We start from the raw sequence: 19,293 nt of genomic DNA on the forward strand, positions 1-19,293 counted from the left end.
CTCCTTATTTTCCTACTCTATTTGACTTACTTTTCTCCCTAGGAAATATTGACATTATAGTCAACAAGTTCAGCTTGCCTTTCTCTTTACCCTTGAAATCCTTTTCCTTTTGCCTTCCTAAAAGCTAATCTTGAGATACCCTTTGTGCTTTTGAACACCACTGGAGGAAGTAAAAAAAAAAACATAATGAATGGGGAGATAATAAATTTCTGATCTCTGATTCTAACTTGGCCCCAAGGCCAATTCTTTAGTTTTTCCTGATCTCCTATTATGCCATTTATACCAAAAAAAAAATCTATCAGCTCCCATAGGTTCAATATATTCAGGCCCTCATGTCTTCTTGTTTGGACTACTGATTTTGTGGTTGGTCAGTTGTTTTAGTTGTGTCCAACTCTTCATAACGCCATTTGGGGGTTTTTGTTTTGTTTTGTTTTGTTTTGTTTTTTTGGCAAAGATACCAGAATGGATTTTACAGATGAGGAAACTAAGAAGACCAGGGTTCAGTGACTTGCCCAAAGTCACATAGTCAGTAAATGTCTGAGGCCAGATGAGACTTCCTGATTCCAGGCCAGGTGCTCTGTCCACTGAGTCACCTAGTTGCACTACCTCCCCCACTGCCCCAGAAACCATTTCTAAATGATAATAAAAAGTAATGAAGTCATGTGTACTGAAGCAGCACAGACTTTATTTGCTAAATCTTAATAACATTTTTCATCACCTTAAAAAATTCTGAAAATATAAGTTCTTCGGAATCTACCTAGCTGTCCTTATTGGGCTATTAATAATGACATTCTATGCTCTTTGCTTAGAGTCTCTTCTCTCTCCTTTCTAGCTGTGTAATAAATATTCCTAAAGTATGGTTCCTACATATAACCTGCTTTCTTCAGAAGTTCCAGTTTTCTGTTACCTTTAAACTAAAAGACAAACTCCTTGGACATTTAAAGCTTTTCATAATCTGGCTCCAACCTACATTTCTATACTGATTCCACATTATTTTCAGTCATAAACTCTATATTACAAACATATTAGTTACTTGGCAGCATTTATATAGCACAAAATGTATTTCATATGTTATCTTAATTGATCCTCAAAACAGCTGTGCGAGGCAGGTGCTATTATCCTAATTTTACTTATGAAGAAATTAAGGCTGAGAGAAATTAAATGACTTGAAAAGGTTCACATAGCTAGTAGGTCTCTAAGGAAGGATTTGAACTCAGGTCTTCCTGACTCCAAGCTCAACACTGTCTCCACTGAGCCATCTAGCTGTCTCAGTTTTATATATTTGTACATATTTTATATTTACTTACATGTGCACATGTTGTGTTTCAATAGTAGAATGTAAGTTTATTGAAAGCATGAATTGCTTTTAATTCACAAAGGAAGCAGGCATCTGGCAGGAATGGTTATTCTAATTCAAAAAGGCAAAGCCCAGGTCAGAATCCAGGGTATTTGGTAGGATATTAGCAAGTTTTGGAGTTCAGATCAGCAGATCACATTTGGCATTAAGAGATCTAAGCCAACCAGAGATATACAGGAGGTAGGAATAGAGTTGGAATATTTTGAATTCAGGATTCAAGCTGAGAATGAGAAAGTAGCCAATGAATGGGGGTGGGGGTTTGGGGGTTGGGGGAAGAGGAGGAAGAGTGTCTCCAGATCTTGAACAAGTATGTAGGTCTAGGCAATAGCATAAAAAGTTATACTGATTTCAGGACAGGGGTTATCTTCCCTTGTTTTAAACAGATTTCCTAATGTAAGGTGAATTAAGGCTAGAGGGAATGTGCTGCTGTCTAGATAAGAGAGGCTTCTGTGGGTCATGGTTATTGTATTGTATTGTAGCAGAACAGGAAACAAATAATGATAACATTTTCTAATATGGTTCCTTAAAACTAGAATTTGAAAGGGACCTCTGTATTTAGTAAATTAATTTTTGTCTCATTTTAGCCACTTACTTCTGTTCCAAAAGACCCAGAGACCCTTTCTTTCAGAAGACCCACAGGTAAAAATTATTTTTATAATAACACTAACATGTAAATATTCAATAAACATTTATTAAACTCCTACTATGTGCCAGGCACTGTGCTAAGCACTGGTTCAGATTCCGATATGCTAAATATAAATAGATACAACCCACACAAACAAATGCTCTTGGGGAGGGGTCCTCAATCAACTTTTTTTTCTGGGCCAATGAGGATTAAGTGACTTGCCCTGGGTCACACAGCTAGTAAGTGTCAAGTGTCTAAGGCCAGATTTGAACCCAGGTCCTCCTGAATCCAGGGCCAGTGCTTTATTTACAGTGCCACCTAGCTGCCCCCCTCAATCATTTTAAAGAATGTAAATAGGTCTTGAGACCAAAAAGTGTGAGAACCTCTGAACTAGAAGATGCAAAGACACTTTCATTTCCATCCATTCAACACTTAACAGCATTGAGGAATCCATGAAAATCAGAGAAGACAAGTTCAACTCAATAGTGCTATGGAAAGAAGAGTAAGAAGTAGAACAGTCTGTGGTGCCTTTGTGCTCAATGAAAAGAAATGGTGCTTAGGCTCCCTGTGTGGCCACCTGACAAAGAGCTTCATGGACAGTCAGGGTGACACATATACTAGGGGCAGTTTAACATATGGAATGGCACTGATATATCAAGAATAACAGAAGAAATGGGTCAACTGATTTCGAATCTAGATTTCCTGGGATCATGCACAATCACTCAAGTAGGAAACCAGAGACAATCTAAGAAGCCAATAGTCACTTGGAGAGAAGTGGAAACATTGAGTACAGTTATTATCAGTTTTATTATTCTATGGTTCTGCGTTCTCACCTTAATGAATACTGATGGAACTGAATGTGGACATAACTGATTCTACTGCCCATTTCTGTCAAGGAAGATCATTTATTTGATATTGTCCCTGTTACTTTGAATATACTTTGTATAAAGATATATTCTCCCCTGATAGAATGTAAGCTCCTTGAGGGCAGGGACTATTTAATTTCTTTCTTGTATCTCTAGTGCCTAGCACAGTGCCTGGCACACAGTAGGTGATCAATAAATGCTAAGGGATTGAGGGATTTGGTAAAGGAAGGCCAAGAATTGTGTCTGCACTAATGACCTGAGTTAAAAAATACAGGAAAGGGGGCGCAGTGGATAGAGCACCGGCCCTGGATTCAGGAGGACCTGAGTTCAAATCTGGCCTCAGACACTTGACACTTACTAGCTATGTGACCCTGGGCAAGTCACTTAACCCCAATTGCCTCACCAAAAACAAAAACAAAAACAACCCAAAAAATACAGGAAAGTGTAATGCATGAGTATTTAGATGAGCTAAAATACATCTTAAAAGGTACAGCCCCTTAGGCTGCCCATGTTATATTCCAATGCCCATTTAATAGACAGTACTTCACTCTATTATGTATGTGCCTGAGTTTTCCAACAGAGTTGTAAAAAAGACCAGAACTTTAGGTATACATGACAGAGGCTGCTAACTGTACTCCTCTTCTTCAACATTCGCTAAGTGAAGTTTTGCAGTAATTTTCTTGGCTGGTGCTAGATCCCCATGTTATGATGATAGTTGAAAGGAATTTATTCGTCCTAACTTAAATGTATGATGGGTCTACCTGAGCCTTTTGGGGTGGGGAGATTTATGAGTGAAAAGGAGGGAGAGGTAGTCAAGAAGACAGATTTATTTTGTTTGAGGGACTCATGTAATGCTGAAAAAAAAGAAAAAAAGAAAACTGCCAAAAACTTCTGAATAAAAAAAGGATCATTCAAAATAATTCACAAACTGTTTCTAGAAAAGCAATCCCTATATTTAAAATTCCAATATAACTAGTGGTTAAATATAATAATTCCAATGACAAACAATAAATTCTGCAAGAAGCCTGGAGAAAAACCTTTAAATCCTTAAATATAACAAAAATTCAAATAAAACAAGACAATTCTGTATCTACTAGAAAGCTCAGAAGGGAGTAGAATAATATATTCTCAAAGGCAAAAGAGTTCAAAATGTAATCCAAAATGATGGACCCTGCAAACCTTATCCTAACGATCAATGAAAAAAAATGAACATTCAATAAAACAGAGGTATTTGAAGTATTTCTGCAAAAAAAATGATTAGAATAATGACTTGCAAAACATCACAAGAAATAGAAATACAAAAAGATAAATAATTGGATATGAAATAAATTACACCATCTCTAGAGATTTTTTAAGAGATAAAGAAAGATTGGTAAAAGGGGTCAGACAAAACAAAAAAGAAACCAAGGGATCATTAAAATATGCTGTATTTTGTAAAAGGACACACAGAGATACATAATGAGGTAGAATTTAAGGAGATGGACCTAAAGGTGGACAGATGAATCAATGTATTTTCTAGGAAAAAAACTCAGATTAGGAGTATGCATAAGAAGATTCTTCGAAGATAGCAGAATAAGGCAGTAAATTACCTGGCTCTCCCAAATTCCCCCACAAACAAGCTAAAATAACACCTCAAAGTGAAATTTGAGTGGCAAAAAAATTAAAAGTTGGGATAAAACATTTGTCAGTCTAAGACAATGTGGGAGGACCTTAGGAAAGATGCAACTTGACCTCCTATGGCAGTGGCCTGGCCTGACTAAATTACAAATATCTTTGGACAGATATGCTAAGTCAACAAATAATAAGCCCTGGGGGCAGCCTCAAGCTTCAGGAACCTTTGCCTCACAGATAGTACAAGTGTCAGATGGCTGATCAGGGGCCCTCTGCTGTCACTAGATGCCTGGGCTCAGGTGCACTGATGAGGTGAGGTCCCAGGCTGTGGTGGTGACTCTGGGTGAGGAGGAGTGAGCATATGTCAGTGAGTATAGTTGCAGTGGGTGTTGGAACTCACAGGAAAGCAGAGTCCCTTGTTTTGGTTCCAGAGCAGAGGAGTAAACTCAAGCTTGCAGCCATAGAAGGGACTTTGGGGAGTAAGAGTGTTTGCTGTGACAGCACTCCTGGGGGCCCTGGCTATAGCTCAGGGGCAGAGAGGAATACCTGAGATCAAATCCCCAGATAGAGCACAGAAAACAACAGTACTAAAAACCTGAGGCCTAAAACATTATCATCTATACCTTGGGACTAGAGTCCAACTATAACACAATGTTAGCAGCCAAGAAGTAATCCATTGTGAGTAAGCAAGAGAGAAAGAACTCAATCATAGCTACTCTGGTGATAGAGAAGATCTGGCTTCACACTAAGAAGATAATGAAGTTAAAACAGCTATTTCTACTTCAAAAGAAAAATGCTAGATGATCACCTCCTGGTATATGTAAGCCATGCTCCATGCCTGAATTGTACTCACTTCTTCCTCCCAAGAAGCAGAAGCTTCATAGTATCCTGATATTTCTTCAAGGCTTAGCTCATATGCCATCTCCCTCTCTAAAACCTCTCCTATACCTTCAAGTTATTATTGCTCTTGTTTCCTCCATTATCTTGTATTTACTTAAACGTACACATGTATCTACCCAGCAGAGGATAGGATGCTTAAGGGAAGGGACCAATTAATTTTCTTCCTTTCCTTGGCACAGTTCCTTGAACACAGTAGGTAATTAAACAGTATCAAAAAGAGCATATGGATTAATACCAAATACTCCATGCTCACTTTTTATTTCAGCCAGCTGAATTTTGTCTGTGTCTATATGCTAAAAGATAAATTTCACAGATATATATATATAATCACAGAATCACAAAACTAGAAGGAAATTCTAGGGGAGGTGATCTGGCTTCCTCAGTGCAGGAACCATTCCTGGAAGACATTTATAATATAAGGTATTCTTGAGGGTCAGGGTGCTTGCTACCTCTCTGCTGGGTTCAACAAGCATTTACTACTGCATGCAAGGTGGTGTGGTGTTATTCAGTCATTTCAGGCATGTCCAGCTCTTTGTGACCCCCATTTGGGTTTTTTGTTTGTTTGTTTTTTGTTTTGTTTTGTTTTGTGTGTGTGTGTGTGTGTGTGTGTGTGTGTGTGTGTGTGTGTGTGTGTGTGTTTGGCAAAGATACTGGAGTCGATTGCCATTTTTTTCCATCTCATTTAATGGATAAGGAAACTCAGGCAAAACAGGGTTAAGTGACTAGCCCATGGTCACACAGCTAGTTAGTATCTGAGGTTATATTTGAACTCAGGAAGATGAGTATTCCTGACTTTGGACTTGGCTTTCTATCTGCTGTGCCACCTAGCTGCCCTGTGCAATGTAATCCAATACACTTTATAACTATTCTCACTGGTACAATGTTCTTCCTTACATTGAACCCATATGTTTGCTCCCTATAACACCTTCCATCCACTTATTTGAGCTTTGCACTTCTAGACTATCACAAAAATTGTATAATTCTACTATTTTACAACAGACCCTGAAATAGATGAAACCATTAAATATTTATTTATTAACACTATTATCCATTATTGTTCCAATTCATTTTTAAACAGAATAGGCCAAATAAACAGTCAAGTTATAGAAAAATGTATAAAAAAGGAGGAAAGGTAATTCTAAAATATCAGGGATTTTACAAAGGAAACAAAGTTATCTTTATATTATAAGGATATTATTGTACTTAACTGAAGATTATATTGTATTTGTTAGATTATTTGATATATTAAACAGTTTGGGTTATATAAGATTTATAAGTAAGTTAAAAGATATATGTGAAGTCAAATGTTAACACCTACAATGTAACTAAAATACTTGAGAAACAATGAAAAAGCCTTCTCTTCTTATGCTAAAAACAGTTAATAAGTGTTTAATGTGACAAGTGACTTCAAAACTTGCAATTATCCTGCTAAAACATGTCGTCACTTATAGAAGCACAGGCAGCAGATAAAATGTGGTAGTGGGTGTTTTTATCTTCCTTGCCCCAATGTTCAACTCACGGTCCCCTTCACTCTTTGACACTGTGTGAAAAAGCAATTGGCCTGTACTGGTAAATGAAGAAAAAAATGAAAATTTTCTTTGCTCCTTAATTGGTAACCTTGACTCCAATTCTCTCATTTCTATGAAACTGAATCTTTCATCTTAAAACTCCTGTTTTAAAAATTAGGGCTATAATGTTGAAATAGATCCATGCAGATTACCTACTCTTTACTGGGTTCTCTTTCATTAATATCATAAATATCTTCTGAATCCAATAAAACTCATTTCTAAATTAAAGCCTATGTGGGTTGGACAATTGATATGAAATGAATATAAAGGTTAATGCTTAGAAGATGAAAATTAATTTTAAGTTATATTGCCTTTGGTTTTAACTCCAATGTTCTACTATTGATATTATGCAGCTAAGAATCATGAGATACCTCAGAATCACAGAATTTCAGAGCCAAGAGACTTCAGTAGCCCCCTAGTCTAGCCTATACTCAATATTAAAATCCATCTATCAAATCTAATGATTTGGTCCAGTGTTCTAAGCAGTCAATCCAGACTCTTATCATCCAGTGTACTAGCTGGCCCTCTCAACTTTATATTATCTATAAGTTTCACCATAATCTCAAAAGATTCATAAGAAAATTACAGATGAGGCAAAGAGCAATTGAAAGAGAAACAGGTTGGCTTGAGTATAAGGGGGTTATTCCATGATACTAATATTGACACAAAACACACCATCAAAGACATGAATGTCTAAAAAGGACAGTACAGTCATCATGTAGAATAAGCATAGGATATAAGATATAGACAGCCTAAGTGCTATTCTGGTAGCCACAACTTTTTTAATGAGCAAGGCCTCCAAAGCATATGAATTTTAATATAAAGACATGGATGATAAAAACAAATAGTAAGAAAGTCTGAAGGGGTTTAACTCTGTATCAGTGAAAAGAGCATCCACTCCAAAGAGATCAATGATTCTCTGGAATACTAATTTAGCCAAAGTTCTAAATTCTGTTCATTTCAAAATTACCTGGTTTGTCTTAACATTAGTCCATGAACATAAAACAAACAGGAATTTATGATACAATCATAAATAAGGAAATTAACAAGAAACATTTATTCCAGGGTCCTTAGCCAGAGGTCTGTTTCCTTGTGATATCTATAGCTATATAATTGTATCTATCAATAGATATGACATCTATATCTATGAACGTGTATTTTATATATAAACATAAGTAAATATTTATATATAGAATAGGTTATACCTATGTGATAATGGATTTTTTTATACATCTAGAAATGTTATTGAGAGGAGTTCCATTGGCTTCACCATAGTGTCAAAAAGAGGTCTATGACACAAAAGAGATTAAGAACCCCTTATTTATTCTCTATCCATGAAGTGCTCCACATGATACTAAGTATTCTGAAAGTTACATAAGGCAGAGAAAATAAATACACAGTAATTTCTGGGGCAAGAGAGTGGCAGGTACTAGGTACTAAAAGGATCTCGATATGCCTCATGTGGAAGGCAGTAGATGAACAGAGCCTCAAAAGAAGTTAAAGATTCATAGAACAGAGATGAGAAGAGAGTGAATTCCAGGCACAGAGCTTGGGGTGGGGGGAGTGAAGACAAAAAACTTGTCAAAATGTATAGGAGGTAGAATGCCATGTACAGGAGATAACAAATAGCCCAGTTTGTCTTGAACACAGAGTGTATAAAGAATAGTGATGTGTGGGGCAGCTAGATGGCACAGTGGATAAAGCACTGGTCCTGGATTCAGGAGTACCTGAGTTCAAATCCGGCCTCAGACACTTAACACTTACTAGCTGTGTGACCCTGGGCAAGTCACTTAACCCCAATTGCCTCACCAAAAACATAAAAAAAAAAAAAAAGAATAGTGATGTGTGGTGAGTCTGGAAAGATAGTCTAAAGGCATAGTACAAGAGTCTTTAAATGCCAGAGAAGTTTTTATTTTATCCTAAATGCAGCAGAGAATCACTGGGGCTTCTTGAGTGGAAGAATGATAAGAATATCAATTTTTCAGTTGTGTGTGATTGGATTGCAGAAAAAAGTCTAGTTGAAGGAAGATCAATTTAAAAGTTATTACAATAGTCCATTTGAATGCTTAAATCAGGGTAGTAGCTGTGTGGATCTGGAGAGAAGACAATGGAAACAAATGCTGTGGAGGCAGACATGACTATAGTGGCAATTGATTGGTTATAGGGCTAGATGCATGAGAGTCAAGGAAACTCCAAAACTACAAACTGGATGATTGGAAAAATGATGAGGCTCTAAGTGGAAATAAGTATATTAGGAAGGGGAAACGGTTTCGGAGGGAAAAGAATTCTATTTGGGACATGCCAAGTTGAAAATACCTATGGGACACCAAGCTGGAAATGTTGAATAAACAGTTACTTTTGTAGCACTGAAGCTCTGGCGAGATGAGAGTTCTATTCAGATCTGGGAATTTTCTCATTTTATATCACAATGCCTGGTTTATATAACAAAAATACTTAAGCTATTCAAATGGACTAAACAGCAAAGAGAGAACAACCCTTTGGTATAAAGAGGACTCCAACAAGATATAAATGAAGGAATCTACAGCACTTCCACACCATGATAAAGAAAGAGACCCCAGTTTGAAAATGGTGGGTGAGAATGGATTTATAATCTTGGCCAATTATGGTAGCATATGGATGTTGATAGCATTAAAGATGTTCATGTAACACTACATAATGTTCTCAGTTCCAGAATTTTACCTCTGTAATAGTTTTCCTTCAGATCTCCTAAACTGAAGAATTCCCTGTCTCAGGGTCACATAGGTAGTAAGTGTCTGATGCCAAATTTGAACTTATGAATATGAGTCTTCCTGACTCCAGGATAGGTGCTTTATCCACTGCATCATCTAGCTTCCTTAAACTATTTCTCATAGAGGGAGATTGGAAAAAACCTATAGAAACTGCTTAATATTTGGGATTACAGGATCATAAAGTTAGAATTTGAAGAGACCTTAGAAACTGTCTAGTTTAACCCCTCTTTTCTCAGATAAAGAAAGTGAGGCCCAAAGAGACGGTGATTTGTATGTGGTCACACAGTTTGGGGTTCTGAAAAATGACTTGCCACCCTAGTTTATCAATTTTTCAAATTCAAAAAACTACCAAATGTATCATCTTTGTTTAAAGATATCAATTATTTTTGATGACTATCATTATAATCCTTTTTTTTAGGCAATCAGGGTTAAGTGATTTGCCCAGGGTCACACAGCTACTAAGTATCTGATGCTGCATTTGATCTCATGCCTTCCTGACTTCAGGGCCACTACTCTATCCACTGCTCCACCTAGCTGCCCCCACTACCAACATAATTTTGAGTAGCTGATTTAATCATTGACTTGCTCTGTAAAATGGACATAGAGGATCTGACTACCTTCCAGCAATGTATGGATGATTTAAGATGCCTATGCAAGGTTTTGTTTTGTTTTGTTGGGTTTTATTTTGGAGGGGGGGGCAATGAGGGTTAAGTGACTTGCCCAGAGTCATACAGCTACTGTCAACTGTCTGAGTCTGGATTTGTTTGTTTGTTTGTTTGTTTTGGTGATGCAATTGAGGTTAAATGATTTGCCCAAGGTCACACAGCTAGTAAGTGTCAAATGTCTGAGGCCAGATTTGAACTCAGGTACTCCTGACTCCAGGACTGGTGCTTTATCCACTGCGCTACCTAGCTGCCCTCTGAGTCTGGATTTGAACTCAGGTCTTCCTGAATCCAGGGCCAGGGCTTTATCCACTGGAACACCTAGCTGCCCCAAGGTGTTTTTTAAAAATAATCTTTTCATTTTGTTCTCTTCCATTTTTACATCATCCTAATTTTTTAAAAAAATATATCTCTCCCCAGCAAGCTATTACTTGTAAAAAAAAAGGTCAGCAAAAACAATCATACATCAACCAGGTCTAACAACTACAGTACTTCAGGACCCAAAGTCCCTCACCGCTACAAAGAAAGGAGGCTGGTGCATTTTTTCAACTCCTTTTCTGGGTCCAAGCTTGGTCATTATATACAGCATTTGATTTCAATTTTTAAAATTACATTGTTGTAGTTATGTGTATTGTTTTTCTGCCACTTTATCAATTCATACAAGTCTTCCCATTGTTCTCTGTATTCCTCACATATACTTCACAGTCATTATTTCTAATGCAGCACCTGTGTTCAGAGTATTGTTATGGAAACAGAACACCCACATAGATGCTTTCCCAAAGTTCACCAGTTGGGTGACAGTTTTGAATTTGGCTTTTTGAGATGTTTGGGAGAAAACTGGAGAGCAAGCTGGAAGTGGGGGTTTCACCCAATGTCTTGAAAGCCCTGTGGAAGCAAAATGAGACTGGACTGGGGTGTTAGAGGGGCAGGTGCTGCCATAGGGTACATTTTCCCTTCCCTGCAGCCTCCCAAGCACAAGGACTTGTTGGGCACCTGTGAGACTGCAGACACTTGAGAGGGATGATTAGCCAGAAAATGTAGACAATGATACTGGACACTTCCTTTCCAAGCCTGGGAACAGCTCCCTATTAACTACTAAATTCATTCAAGTCTGCCTCTTTTCCTTTCTGGCAAGGGCGAGGAATTAAAATGAAGAGAAGCTGACACTACTTAGCCAATAGCCGGAGCTGCTACCTTTAGCCTAACTCGATGAACTGCCCCTCCCCCAACAGTGCTTACTATACTTTAATTACTATCACTTTCCTCCTCTTGATAAAGTAAGAACATTGGCAGCTGCTAAACCTTGTTTGTGCAATCAGTGCTGACTTAGAGATCCAGGAAGAGATTTTGATCTCTTTAGAAAGATGGAATTCACATCAGAGATTCAGCATGGCTTATGAAAGAGAGGAGAGAAAAAAGGAGACACTTATTCTCCCCAAAAAGTGAGACATAAGGGTATCAGAGGCCTACACAAACTTAAGTTTCCATAAATAGGAGATACTATAAGCAAAGGGAATACTATAGACACATATAACCATCTCTCTCTCTCTCTCTCTCTCTCTCTCTCTCTCTCTCTCTCTCTCTCTCTCTCTCTCTCTCTCTCTCTCTCTCTCTCTCTCCTTGAGGCAAAACCAGCAAACCCTTGGCCATAACCAGCTTCCAAAGGAGAAACTGTTCTAAACCTGGGACACTCATCCCTCAAACCTGTCACAATGGAAATAAAACCCTACAAGTGGTCACCAACCAAATCCTTACAAACCTTATTCATGGGCTTTATTTGTTACATGTGGGGACTTTGTCTTTGGAAAATCATCTTTGAAAGCCTATTTTTCATTTTTCCTATTGGTTTCTTGCCTGTCACTGAGATTTGTATTGCATTGTTTTTCAAAAGGACATTTTAATCCTGTCTTTGATAAAAAATTTAGAAATGGTTTTGAAATGAACTAATCCCTTACTCTGATTTTATTCATGCTAATTAGGAGGAATTTAGTCTCATTCACTAAGTGTGTGACCTTGGCCAAGTCACCAATAATTTTTTGAACCTTAGTTTCCCATGTTGTGAATTAAGGGGGTTTGGTTAACTGACATCTAATGTTCTTTTCAGGTGTCATTCTTTAATATCATGATTAGTAATTTATGATATCTATTAACTATTAATATCTATGATATGATGCAATTGCCCTTAACTGTGTAGGTGTTATAAGGAAACCAACAAGTCCATTATTTTACTGCATTCCACTAAAAGTTTACTTTAAAGTAAATGCACATGTTCTGATTAAGTTTTACTATAAGTACTACTCAGAGAATTAATGTTAATGTCAGAAAGAAATATTAAATTAAAATATCTTGGTGACAGCATCAATCACTACTTATAAATAGTCTTCATTTCTCCCCATCATTTCACATAGGGCTTTTTACAGAGAGGGTAGCCTTTCAATAAATGCTTTTAATCATAGTTATCTTATAAAAATGGTAATTTTCAATCAATTAGTAAGAACAAAAATGGTATCTTGTATGTAATGAGGGTACATAGTCCCCACTCACATTTATAAATGTAGAATAATATTCCTCAGTCTAACTATAGTCATCTGTTGTATCTTCTTTCAACACTCAGCAATAGCTCATCTTTCCTTAAAAACACAGACCAGTAAAGTGGATAATTAAATGATCAATAAATGACATTAATGTCTTTCAAGGCTGTTAATAATTGAGCTAAAATATGATCTTTACTGTGACAATCACTTAAAGCTCCCACTCCTGGTAGATTCCATTTTTCTTCTGCTTGAAAAAACACACCATATGAGACTGAGAATTTCATTCCCTTTCCATTTAAATTGTCTCATCAGCCACATCTTTTGGGAAGGCAAGGGAAGGGAAGCGCAAAGGTTACTCGAATGTACATGTGTTATTTCTCTTCTGGAGTAGCAGGTTCATCCAATGGGGGTAAGTCCTGGTCAAGTTTCTAGTCCTGCTTCTGTTACTAACAATGAGACCTTGACCAAGTCACTTAACACCTACCTACCATGTTTCCCACCCCCCCCATCATCTTTTCCTAGAACAATACCTTAGACATAGTAAGGATTTAATAAATGTTTGTTGTATTTTGTATATGACATCAGGGGTCTATTTTTGTTGAGTCAGAGCAATGACTCAACAAAACCATAAAGGAACATAGATGTACACAAACAAAAACCACTCCAGCAGAAGTCTTCAACTATTGCTACAAAGAGATAGAACAGATGCTTTTTTTTTTTTTTGCAGGGTAATGGGGATTAAGTGACTTGCCCATGGTCACACAGCTAATAAGTGTCTGAGGCCGGATTTGAACTCAGGTACTCCTGAATCCAGGGCTGGTGCTCTATCCACTGTACTACCTAGCTGCCCCCAAAACTTTCTTTTTTTTTTTCTTTTTTTTTTTTTGCGGGGTAAGAACAGATGCTTTTCACTTAAAGCTCTCCCTTACATCCTCAAGTTACCTGATTGCCCACCTATTTTTCTGTTGTTTTGTTGTTTGCTTTGTTTAGTTTGTTTTTTTGCAGGGCAATGAGAGTTAAGTGACTTGCCCAGGGTCACACAGCTAGTAAGTGTCAAGTGCCTGAGGCTGGATTTGAACTCAGGTCCTCCTGAATCCAGGGCCAGTGCTTTATCCACTGTACCACCTAGCTGCCCCCACCCACCTATTTTTTTTAAAGGGGACTCTTACTTTCTCGGCACTCTGGTGAGGACAAAAAGAGCACTGACTTAAGAATTAGAAGACTTCATTTGGAGTCTTGGTTCAGCCACTTTAAAACTATGTGACCTTAGTCACTTGGTCTTCCTGGACCTCAGTTTCTTAATTATTTTTGTGCCATGAAACCCTTTGGCAGTCTGGTGAGGCCCATGGACCCTTCTCAGAATGAAGTTTTTATATGAATAAAATAAAATACATAGGATTACAAAGAAAACCAATTATATTGAAATACGGCTACCAAAACATTAAAAAACCCCCAACAGTTCACAGATTACAAGTTAAAAACCCATGTATTAGAAGAACTTTTTCCAGCTCTAAAACTTTATGACTTTATCAGATGAAACTATAACTGAACAGCCTTAGGAAACAATAGTGCTATAAACAAACAATAAGTATATGCACACATATGCGAGCGCGCGAGCGCGCGCACACACACACACACATATTTGCTGTAGGCAAGACAATAGCTCACATTTCTATGTCATTTTAGAGCTTGAAAAATGCTTTTTTTCACAATTCTATGAGGTAGGATTGTAAGCCCTATTATTTCCATTTTTCAGGGAAGGAAATTGAGGCTCTAAGATTTTTTGGTTTTTGTTTGTTTTGGTGGGGCAATGAGGGTTAAGTGACTTGCCCAGGGTCACAAAGCTAGTAAATGTCAAGTGTCTGAGGTCGAATTTGAACTCGGGTCTTCCTGAATCCAGGGCTGGTGCTTTATCCACTGCCACCTAGTGGCCCCAGGCTCTAAGATGTTAAGAGCTTTCCCCGCAGTCACATGATTTTCTGATACAAACACCAGTGCTCTTTCCACTATATAATTATTTTTCTCAAGTTGTTGTTGTTTTTGCTTTTTTTATTATTTTTTTAAATGCAGATGGGAGGGATTATACTGGCACATAGTAGATGCTTAATAAATGCTTATTTGTAATGATACTCGTCTCTCTTATTAAATTTAAAGCTCTTTTTTGAGTAGTGATTTCATATTCTTTGTCTTTATATTATTCCCAGTGCCTAGCACAGTGCCAGAGCAGATACTATGAGCTTAATAAATATTTGTTGATTGACTGGTTGCTTTTTCCTTCAGGCATAATGCCACCCACAACACAAAGGATCAAAGAGAGAACAATTATTGTAGTCTTTCCTAGAAGAAGCTAACATCTTTTATTACTCACAATCTACATCAAGAGATAAGGGCAGGTACACAGCTAATGTTTTTGTTTTGTTTTTGTTTTTCTCCAGAATAGACACTCCAAACAGTCTCTCATTCCCAGGGCTACCTCGTCAAAGCACAAGTTGTTACTACAATTTGTGAGCTCTGATCTGTTGGTCCTTGCCTTCCTTTCTTTTTTCTTGGATTACACAGATGCTCCATGACCTGCAGAGCTCTGTCTGTTCATAACTTACTTAGTTGAGTGAATTGATTGCCCGTCCCAAAGGTCTGAGAGTTTTTTATTGGCTCAGTTTTTTATCTCATTGCTCTAGTTCAGCTCCCCATGTTTACTGCTCACGTAGGATAGCTCCTGTACTGTGGGTCAGGAATCTGGGATTAAAGGCTGTGTTGGAAAGAGGCCTCTGACATCTGAAGAAAACATCTCTAAGGCTTTGGAAACAGAGCTGCTGAGAAGCCCTAAGACAACAGATACATCTCAGGAGGATCTAAATATCTATATTTCTTTATTCTTTCCTCTAAACTGGGTACCATGTTTATTTTATTTCAACATGTAGACAATTAAATTAATGAAAAAAACATGCCGCTTTCTCAATTAATTATGCCTATAGGAAGGCTGAATGTTATGATCAGAAAACACCACCATCTATGTACATGGTAGTGGCTATCCCTAAAATGGACTCAAAATGCCTAGGAGAAGATAAATATTCTTATGAATGTTAGTGCTGCAAAACTATTAAAATAATAATCCTTGTAAATTATAATCTTAACAAATGAGATTTTAGCTTTATTTTTATTATGTTAAGAAACAAAACAGTTACCCTAATTTAGTTTTCTGTATTACTGATTCCATTTACTGATGCATTCCATGAGTAAATAATTTGCCATTCAAAATTATATACAACCTTTGCATTCCATTCATTTACCCTTGCTTTGGGATAGCATTGATGAGTGGAGGAAAACTCTAATGGCTTTTTCTATATGATTAATTATTTATATGCTTTAAATTTTATTTCTCGGCATTACTGAATCAAAATGACAATCGTAAAATAGAAATCAGAAAGCATTAATCTAATATAGTTCCAACTTTTCTTAGTTAAATAGGTTTCTACAGTTATGTAACATGCATATATCGTATGCTTAGATATGAAATATCATCCGTAGCATTCATGTAACAAACACTTTAAGATTTGTGAAGTGCTTTGCAAATTCACGTGACCCTCACAACAACCCTGTGAGGTTGGCATTATTATTCTTCTTCCAATTTTACAGATGATGAAGCTGAGCTGGATGAGATTAAGCAACCTGCCATGGGTCACTAGTAAAAAGGCTACATGTTTGCATTTGATCTCAGATTTTCCTGATTCCAGATCTAGTGCTCTATCCACTGTACCACCTAACTGCCTCTAGTGTATCTAAATGTTATATACACAATGGAATGAAAGTTGAAATAGGAGTCAGCTTCTTGCACAAGTGCTAGAATACAAACAAAGTTTATCTAAGTCCCTGGCTTCATGATACTTATAGTGTAGGAGAGGGATAACATACATACACAGAAAATTGTAATACATATATAATATACAGTAAATTCATTGGAAAAATGCAAAACAAATTGTTATCTCAAATTTGAGGGGAAGATCATTATTTGCATGGGAAGCCAGAAAAAGCTTAAAGGAGGAGGTAATATATTTTAATTGGGAATTAAAAGATGGTTAGGAGGATATTCTATATATGAGGAACAGCACAAAGAAATGGAGATGAAAACATTGTAGGAAGCATTTGGGAGGACAGAGAGTAGCTCATTATAACTATAGTGATAGACTTTAGAGGACTTTAAATGTGGGGGCTGAGTCTGAACTTTATTCAATAGGCAACAGGGAGCCACAGAAGGTTTTTGAGCAGGGAAGTGACATGTTCACATATATGGGAGAGAAAATGTCATTTAGCAATGTTGTGAAAAGTGTGGGAAGAAATCAGATTGCAAGGTGTAGAGAAGAGAGGAGGATATAAAGAAGCAGAGTCATTCAGTACAGACTGTTTATAAGAAGTATAATAATAAACAGGAGGAAAGAGATGGTAGTTGGGTGGGGTAGAAGACTCAACGAAAAACTTTTGTTAGAATTTGTAGAAGACTCTCTATATTTTTGTATCATGAAACCTTATTTTGGAACCAGCGTCATGGTATGAATTTCTATTGCATATTTTATATGGTGCACAAAATGCTTTATATATATTGCTTTATTTGCTACCTGTATCATAGGAGTAAATGTTCCCTACTAGTTTTCTGTATATCCAGATATCTGAAAGTAAATTTAACAACTGAAATGGGATCTTTTAAGCTGATAAGGAACTTCCATGCACTACTCATACTAATATATGAAGAGATAATGGAAAAATATAGAACAAATCCAAGGGTAAGCAGATGAAGAATAAGTGGAAAGGGAGACCCAAGAAATGGGAAGAACATGATAGGAGGAATAAGGTCTTGGGACCTTGATTATGGGTTTTTTTTTTGGTGAGGCAATTGGGGTTAAGTGACTTGCCCAGGGTCACACAGCTAGTAAGTGTCAAGGATCTGAGGCCAGATTTTAACTGAGGTACTCCTGAATCCAGGGCTGGTGCTCTATCCACTGCGCCAACTAGCTGCCCCCTTGATTATGTTTTATAAAATTATGTGCAAGCCATATGACACTCTAATAAAACTACTACTCTTAGTCTTAGCTTTGTAAAAATCATAGGATGTAGAGCAGCTTGGTGGCGCAATGGATAGAGCACCGGCCCTGGAGTCAGGAGTACCTGAGTTCAAATCCGGCCTCAGTTATTTAATACTTACTAGCTGTGTGACCCTGGGCAAGTCACTTAACCCCAACTGCCTCACCAAAAAAAAAAAAATCATAGGATGTTTCACATTAACTCAAATGGTATTGAGTAATTCACAAAGCAAAATTTATACAATATGTTTTTTGAAATAGTTAATAATTTTATCTAGCACAGTTACCAGTTCTTTTATTTGTTTGTTTGTTTTGTGGGGCAAGGAGGGTTAAGTGACTTGCCCAGGATCACACAACTAAGTGTCAAGTGTCTGAGGTTGAATTTGAACTCAGGTCCTCCTGAATCCGGGACCAGTGCTTTATCCACTGCGCCACCTGGATGCCCCAAACAGTTTTTTTTTTTTTTTAAGAAGGGTCTGGTTCAAAGAAGTGGAATGAAAGCTATGAGATCAATCAAATCATGTCACTGTATGGCATTACCAAAGTTGCGGAGTCAGTGTAAGACAGAAACTTTACCCTGAAAGGGAAGGGGAAAAAGCCAATGCTCCCTTCATCTGGTTACTATTCTGTAAGGAAAAATTAGATATGGATTTCAACCTCCAATGCAAGATATATGTTATTATAAATCTATGGGGGAACCCCCCTTTTTTTGTTTCTATTTTGGTGGGGCAATGGGTGTTAAGTGATTTCCCCAGGGTCACACAGCTAGTAAGTGTCAAGTGTCTGAGGCCAGATTTGAACTCAGCTACTCCTGAATCCAGGGCTGGAGCTTTATCCATTGTACCACCTAGTTGCCCCTGGAAACCCCTTTTTTCTTGATTCCCTAAACCTGGGGAATTGTGATATCCCATTTCTAAGCAAAAAGAAAGGAAGCAAGTTGTTTACTTCCCCCTCCCCCATTTTAAAGTCTACTATAACCCAGAGTAATAATATTTAATCGTAACAATATTTCTTCCCCATTAATTTTATCCCTCTCCTTAAAAATAAAGTAAAAACTCCTAATAGAATGAAACTAGATGCCCTTTAACCTAATGAAGGATTTCTGTAGATTAATCACAAATATGTAAAGAGGTAATAGGGTGCACAGAATTGCTGTATTTTTAGAGAATCTCATAAAATGTGTTAGATTGTTTTAATTAAAACTTAATTTTAAGCACAAATGCGTAGTTCTGATGCTTACATATGAGAACTAAACTTTATTTCAGTCTCTCCCTGTCTGCTGGTTCCTTCTCTGTTGCTTACAAACACAACAAAACCTCCCCAATCCTTAAAAACATCTTCATTT

The 19,293-nt window shown here is 37.2% G+C and overlaps 1 protein-coding gene across 6 annotated transcripts in view; it reads right to left on the reverse strand.

The window, feature by feature from the left end:
* MCTP1 (multiple C2 and transmembrane domain containing 1) overlaps positions 1-19,293 on the reverse strand; it is a 793,635-nt gene that overhangs the window by 421,715 nt on the left and 352,627 nt on the right. The window lies entirely within an intron of this gene.

The sequence above is a fragment of the Dromiciops gliroides genome, chromosome 1 (genome assembly GCF_019393635.1).
Source record: "Dromiciops gliroides isolate mDroGli1 chromosome 1, mDroGli1.pri, whole genome shotgun sequence".
Classification (NCBI taxonomy): Eukaryota; Metazoa; Chordata; class Mammalia; order Microbiotheria; family Microbiotheriidae; genus Dromiciops; species Dromiciops gliroides.